This window comes from Diabrotica undecimpunctata, chromosome 6, assembly GCF_040954645.1.
Source record: "Diabrotica undecimpunctata isolate CICGRU chromosome 6, icDiaUnde3, whole genome shotgun sequence".
Classification (NCBI taxonomy): Eukaryota; Metazoa; Arthropoda; class Insecta; order Coleoptera; family Chrysomelidae; genus Diabrotica; species Diabrotica undecimpunctata.
Genome location: NC_092808.1, coordinates 69,876,758 through 69,885,133, shown reverse-complemented (window position 1 = coordinate 69,885,133; position 8,376 = coordinate 69,876,758).

The window sequence follows — 8,376 nt, the reverse complement described above, 5'->3', positions numbered from 1 at the left end:
CTTACTGTAAATTTATGATTATTTTACTAGGAAATATAGTGTTGTTTAATAATAATAAAGTTCAAGCAACAATTCCTATATGCATTAACTCGGTAATGATAATTCTGCTCCCCGATACCAGGTAGCAGTCCCGAAAATATTAAAACTGCTACACTCATGCTTCTCATTATCCAACAATTAGCCAGTCCAGAACTATACGCCTTATTATGGTACTGATATTGCTGCTGCTCCTCATAAGTGAATAGAATATGCAAGGAAGGTTTTGACAATTTAATTGGATTTTGTGTGTTAGAATATTATTTCTCCGAGAAAGTGAAGAATATCTATTTGCTATCCGGATTTAATCCATAAATTAAATAATAGAATGCTCTAAAATAATGCTAGTAGCAGCAAAAAAAAAGAGGTCTAATAGTCATCATCATCATCATCAATTAGCCCTGAGTTGTCCATTGTTGAACATAGGCCTCCTCTAGACTTTTCCATCTGCTTCTGTTCTGCGCCTCTGGTATCCAATTGGTCACGATTCTTTTGAGGTCGTTGGTCCATCGCTTTGGGGGTCTTCCTCGGCTTCGCTTGTCAGCCCGTGGTCTCCACTCAAGCAATTTTTTTGTCCAACTGTTGTCTTTCATTCTTGCAACATGTCCTGCCCATCTCCTTTTTTGTTTTTTGTAATATGTTCGATAATGTCTTCCACTCCGGTTCGTCTACGAACTTCCTCGTTTCTTATTCTATTGCTTAAGTTTATTCCAAGCATTGATCTCTCCATCTTTCGTTGTGTCCTTCTCAATTTTTCGGCTGATGTTTTTGTGAGAGTTAAGGTTTCTGCTCCGTATGTGAGGACTGGTAGAACGCACTGGTTAAAAGCTTTTCTTTTTAAATGGATCGGTATATTTGTTTTAAATACGTCTCTCATTTTTCCGAATGCAGCCCAACCCAGACTTATTCTTTTGAGTAGCTTGCATGTTTGGTTATTTCGCGTTAACCTTATCTCGTGACCCAAATACACATATTTTTCTACAAGTTCTATGGGCGACTTTTTGATTTCTATTAGCTCATTGGGGACGAGATTGGTCATCATTTTTGTTTTTCCATAGTTTATTTTTAAACCGACTTTCTGGGTTACTTGCTGTAGTTGTTGTAGCATAACTCTGGCTTCTCCTAAGTTGTCTGTTATGAGAACAATATCATCGGCATATCTGAGATGATTGAATATCTTTCCATCGATTCTAATACCCTTTGATTCCCACTCTAGCCTTTTAAATGCGTACTCCATAACTGTTTTGGTGACAAGGTATCTCCCTGCCGCACCCTTCTGCCAATTTTTATCTTCTCAGTGCAATGGAGGTTAACGGTTGTTGTCGCATTTGTCGCATGTCGTATATATTTCGAATAATATTTTCATACCTTTGATATATTCTGCATTCTGATAGTGCTTTTAAGATAGCACCTGTTTCGACTGTCAAATGCTTCGTGGAAGTCGACAAAGGTAAGAGCAAGGGGTCTGTTATATTCGATAGACTTTTCAACTAGAGTTTTAAGGCATTGGTCGTTTGTTCCGTGTCCCGCTCGAAATCCTGCCTGTTCTTCTAATTGATAGAAATCGAGTTTTGCTTCTAATCTGTTTGTCAGTATTCGAGTAAAGAGCTTGTATAGGTAGTTAAGCAAACTAATTGGCCTATAGTTTTCGAGATCTGCTTTATCCCCTTTTTTGTGGAGGATGATTGTAACCGAATTTTTCCATTTACTTGGAATGTTTTCACTATGCAGACATAGATTAAAAAGTGTTTGGATTCGGGACATCAAAAGTGGACCTCCTAGTTTATTTGTTTCAATGACTACACCATCTTCCCCCGGACCTCTATAATTTTTCATATTTTTGAGGGCATGTTGAATTTCCTCTCGTGATATATCTGGTATATCCTCCGATCCTACATTATGTACCTTTTGTATTGGTTGTTCGATGAGCTCTGGAATAAGTTGACTTTTATATAATGTTTCATAGAAACTTTCCACTATATGTAATATGCTTGGTCTATCTGAGATAATATTTCCATTTTTGTCTTTAAGTTGAAAGATTTCTTTTTTGTCATTTTCTATTTTTCTCCTCAATGCTTTCATGCTTTTGTTGTCTTCTATAGTTTTTATAATTTTCTCGTTGTTGTATTGTCTAATATTCCGTCTGATGGCTTTAAAGATTTCTTTATTTATGTTGTTTATATCTTGTGAGTCAACATTTCCTTCACTTCTCAGCATTCTACGATCTTCCATTTTTTGTTTCGTTTCATTACTATTTTTTTGTTCTTTTCCATGTTTAGGGCCAAATTTTTCCTGAGCTTGTGTTAATGTATCTACTATTTCTTCGTTTAGGTTATTTATGTCTTCTCTTGTTGTATTTCTGAGTAAGTTACTGGTGATATATTTTTCAAACTCAAGTTCATTCGTTGGGCGCATCCAAGGTTTGAATTTTTTACTTTTTATCATCTTCAGTCTTTCTTGCTTAATATTGACTTCTACAGTTGCTCGGACCATTCTATGATCGCTTGCAACCGAAAATTGATTTAAGACTGTAACATCTTTGACTATATGTTTTTTGTCAGTGATGATGAAGTCGATCTCATTTTTTGTCTTACCATAGGGGCTCTTCCAAGTCCATCTTCTATGGATCTTCTTATAGAAGAAGCTATTCATTAAATATAGATTGTTTTCTTATAGGAAATTTAAGAGTATTTCGCCCCTTTCGTTTCTACCTGGTGTGCCAAAATTTCCGAGGGCATTTTCAGCTGGGTCAGTGATTATTCCTATTTTGTCATTAAAGTCGCCACATATTACCGTAAAATGTTCTTGGTCTTTTAAAACAGCTGTGTACAAGTCATCATAGAACTGTTCTATTTCTTCGTCAGCGTGACTCGATGTTGGTGCATAGACTTGAATGATCTTTATAGAGTAACGGGTGTTTAGTTGTAATTTTGCAAGTATAACTCTTGTGGAAACTGCTTTTACTGATATGATATTCTCAGTTAGTTTTTTATTAATAAAGAGCCCAATGCCTCCGTTCCCATAGTTTTCTCCGACATGATAGAAAATGTGACCGGATTTTAAAGTGGTTAGGCTTTCTTCTTTCCTTCTGACCTCAGCGACTCCAACAATGTCCCAATTGATTTTATCAAGTTCAGATTCCATTTCTATGAATTTTTCTTCTGATCGCAGAGTTCTTGCATTAAAAGTTGCAATTTTTAGAGATATATATCTGTTAGATGGTTTTCTTAAAAATATGTCAGAATTTTGCCCCCCCAGAATCCGTGGGACTAACTGATAGTCTGACTGATGGTCTAATAGTCACTAATGAGAAAAGCAAATAAATGTTCTTTAACATACAAAAGAGAGGATCGAGAGTAGGGCATAACGGAACAATAAAGCCATATAATTTTGAAAGATTGCAGCGTCTTAGATGCCGTAGGCAATGTTGCTACATAAAAAATAAAAGGGAATATTTAGGTAGCTAACTGATGTTTATGTATATATAACCCTCTTTATTAGACCAGGATTGCTAGAAAAGCCATCAGAGGTATTTTCCGACTTACAGAGGTCCGAGTACTAACCAATACCGAACAGAGCTAATTCCAAGATCAAACACATATATAAAGATAGCAACGTCGTACAAGAAACTAAATCTCAGTGCTAAAGTTGTGCTGGCTTTATCCAAAGACTCTATAATAACTGCATTGCCAAGTTAAATTGGGAGGATGCCCCAAGAGAAAAAATGCCTTTAAGACTTTCACAAATGAAGGAGGAGGTAACATATGGTCAGATTTAGGAATAATGAGACTATCTACCGACCCATTATATTTATCAACACCTGCTATCCTACCTACAATCAATACTTATCTGTTGTGGAATATCAAATTAATTACATGTACCTAATCAAACGAACTGGGCTTAAAAAAAATTATCCAAGGAAAGGCACTTCAGAAATATTGACATAAATTTTAAAAACGTCATTTACCTGGCTGTATTTTCAATAGGAAAGGGAAGACAAAAAGAAGAAAAGGCAATAGAATCTTGTTCCGTTCTGACTATACGATGACGATGATCTTTATATAACATATAGGGAGAAAGAGAGAATAATGTTTATGTTTAATTTAAAACTCTCTGGTTTTTTCTCTTTTGAATTGGGTATGTATATGTATTACAATAGAAAATAAAAGCAAGAGAACTATAATTATAAAACGAAAAGATTACGAAATGAAAAGATTATATAAATCCCTTATATTTACACAGACTGTTTTACAAAAGGTGAACGAATGAGCATAAACGGACAGCTGTTTTACAAACTTAATATTATTAGACGCATTTAGGTTCAATTTCACTCAAAATATGATATGCTAAAATATGATACGACACGAAAAAGGCAATGACTTTTACAGCTGATTGCCACATAAATATCAATGTAACCCAAGTATGATGATTTTTGCCACAGCAAATTTAAAGTGTTCCATACTTTCGAAATTGTAGTTGTTGACTTTAATGTTTGTTCTAAATTTATTAAATTGGTCTCTTCTGTTAATTCACTTGTATTCGGTTTTCATTTCGTTGATTTTAAGTGAAACATTTTTCGTGCACTTTGTTAAAGATGTTTGCGGACCGGAGAGAGTTTCTTATGAGATCCATATCATTAGCATATGCCAAGAGTGCTTTGTACCTTGGCCCGTTAATGGATTACATCTTAAATATGCGTTATTTCTATTTTACTAAGCTGTTTATTGATTTTTTGACTATTTGAATCAACAAATCTGTAGTTTATTCGACTGTTTAATAATAATTAATATATTATATATTAAATATATATATTTTATATATATATATATATGTTATATATATATATATATATATATATTATATATATATAATATATATTATATATATATATATATTATATATTATATATTATATATTAAATATATAAATTATATATATTAAATATATAATAATAATAATAAAGTTCAAGCAACAATTACTATATGCATTAACTTAGTACTACTATCTCTACTCTCCGCTAACAGATGGCAGTCCTGAAAACATTAAAACTCATGCTTCCCATTATCCAACGATTAGCCAGTCCAGTACTATACGCCTTATTATGGTACTGATATTGCTGCTGCCCCTCATGAGTGAATAGAATATGCAAGGAAGGTTTTGGCAATTTAATAGGATTTTGTGTGTTAGAATATTATTTTTCCGAGAAAGTGAAGAATATTAATTTGCTATCCGGATTTAATCCATAAATTATTAGAATACTATAAAATAATGATATTAGCATAAAAAAAAACGGTCTAATAGTCGCATATAAATGTTCTTTAACATACAAAAGAGGTGACGTAGAGTAGGGCATAACGTAACAATAGACCCATATAATTTTAAAGGATTGCAACATTTTAGATATCGTAGATAACGTTGTAACATAAGAAATAAAAGGGAATATTCAGGTAGCTAACTGATGTATATATAACTCTTATAATACTTTTAAATTCAGAGGTCTAATACGACTTTCTTAAATCAGGATATATAAAACAGAGATTAAACCAGTGCTAATGTGTGGATATGTGGCCAGAACGCTAACAAAACAATGTACGTAAAACTCAGGTATTAATTAGATCAGGATTGCTAGAAAAGCCATCAGAAGTATTTTCCGACTTACAAAGGTCCGCGTACTAACCAATACCGAACGGAACTAATGCCAAGGCCAAACACATATATAAAGACAACAACCTCGTGTAAGAAGCTAAATCTCAATGCTAAAGTTGCGCTGGCTATATCCAAAGGCTCTATAATAACTACATTCCCAAGTTAAATTGGGAGGATGCCCCAAGAGAAAAAATGCCTTTAGGACTTCCACAAATGAAGGGGGAAGGTAACATGAGGTCAGATTTAGGAATAATGAGACTATCTACCGACCCATCATATTTATCAACACATGCCTGTTTAACTACCTGCTATCCTACCTATAGTCAATACTCATCTGTTGGGGACTATCAAATCAATTACATGTAATCAAACAAACCAGGCTTAAAAAAAGTTATCTCAGGAAAGGCACTTTTAAAACGTTATTTACGTGACTTATTAAAATTTAAATTTTTAATGAAAAGTAAAAGATTAGCCATTTGTTATGGGGTTCAGAGAAGAACCTTCACGATGTTAATTTTTTGAGATATGATTGGATGCTTTCTCTTCATTGCATACTGAGACGCCCAAGTGGTATTCTTCTGTGCTAACTTCCTTCCATAACAGTTTTACAAGTTTGACATCTTGGCGTCTATGCATGTGTACGATCTACCTTAAGCAATTTATTTGCCTAAACAATATCGTTATAAGAGCTTTCTTTATTAAGTATGTGTTCTTCTTCTATACGGATTTGTAGCGATATGATAATGAGGTTAAAACAATTTTCCTATTATTTTCCTTTCAAATATTCGTAGTTCTTCCTTATCCATTTTAGTCGTTGTCCATGATTAGCATCTATGTATTAAAATAGGTAAAAAGTTTAAATTATGATCTGTATTTCTTTAGTGGCATTATTATTAACCGTGATTATTAATCTAAGATATTTAAAGTGTTCCATATTTACGAAATTGTAGTTGTTAACTTTAATATTTTATCAAGATCTATTAAATTGGTCTCTTCTGTTGATTCGGTTGTATTTATTCTTAGCTTGACGAATTCTTCTTTTTTCATTCTGTGAACTACTAGTGGATTCTTTTTACGGAATTTTTTCATCACGTTTAGGTAATCATTAACGGTATATAAACGTTGTTGAAATTTTAGGGCATTTTCAAAATCTCCAAAATCACTACCATTGGGTAAAAGCTATGACTAGGAAAGAAATAGCGTAATGTAATTTTTTCAATGGTAGGATGAGTTTCCAAAATCATTTTCAGAATCAAAACTATTTTAATGCTGCGGTTTTGGCCGCCACAAGAGTCTGACCACAAAATTACATGTTTTGCAGAAGTATGTAACATTTTCTTCAATGTGTTTCTTAAGACAAATGCCTACGTCCTGGGCTCCCCGACCAGCTTCACCTTCTATCCAAATATAACAATGACCTTTTTTATCCTTGGCGCTATGGATACCAAGGTTGTAAATACATAATTGACGCTTATAATATACAATATTTATTAGAATTCTCGAAAGGGGAAGAGTTTTTCTTTAAATCAAAACAAAAGGTTTCCACTTCTGGTTGATCGTTGCTTATCTTCATGTCTAGCTTTCTTTCTTCTAAGTGCAAATTTTTTCTTTTTTTAACGCTTAATTGTTCGTTATCTGCGCAATTTTTTTTTTAACGCTTAATTAATTAAATCTACTACAAGTATCTTTTTTCAACTTTTTTCTTTGAAGACTAAATCGTGTTAAAAACATTTTTTTGTAAAACGAAAATTTAACAAGGTCATTGTCTGCTTCTTCAATATACAATTCATACATTTTACTTAATGTTATGTCTTTTGTTAAGAATTCTCTTTCTGTGTTAGCTCTTCTGTAGTGTGACTATTATAGAAAAATTTAAGCAATAACTGCCACTACTTCTTAACCTAAACGCCTCAACAAGTTGCCAACGTCACCATTGTTAACCACGTTTATGTACATATGTTGCCAAATATTCGATTTACAATCATTAAAACGCTCGCAAGAGGCGCTTGGTCCAAAACTAATACACAGAAATTAGTCGCTTGCTCTAGTTATGCAAAATTCAAAATCCAAAATAAAAAGAAAGGTACTTATAATCTTTTTAAATATATCTGGTTATCCGTTACTAACAGGTTAATGGGATTTATTACGTAAATAGTTTATGCCTTTTTCTATCTTCTTCTTTAAGTTCCATCTTCTATCGAAGGTTGGAAATCATCATGGCTATACGGACTCTGTTGACTGCCGCTCTATAAAGTTCTGCACTACTGCATTCAAACCGTTCCCTTAAGTTTTTAAGCCAGAATATTCTTCGTCTTCCCACATTTCGCTTTCCTCGGATTTTGCCTTGCATAATAAGTTGTAATAATGCGTATTTTTGCCCTCTCATCACATGTCCTAAGTACTCAAGTTTTCGTCTTTTGATAGTTAATAATATTTCCGCCCCACTTCCTATCATTCTAGTTACTTCCACGTTTGACATTCTTTGAATCCATGATATTCGTAGGATTCTTCTGTAACACCAAAATTCAAAGGCGGCCAACTTATTCAGATAGACTTGTTTTAGTGTTCACGCTTCCAAGCCATAAAGAAAAGTAGGGAACACGTAATATCGAAGCATTCTCAGGCTCTTACTTTATATCCCGAAAACAAAGAAACTTTTAAAGTTTAAAAAATAATGCACGTGCTATTTCAATG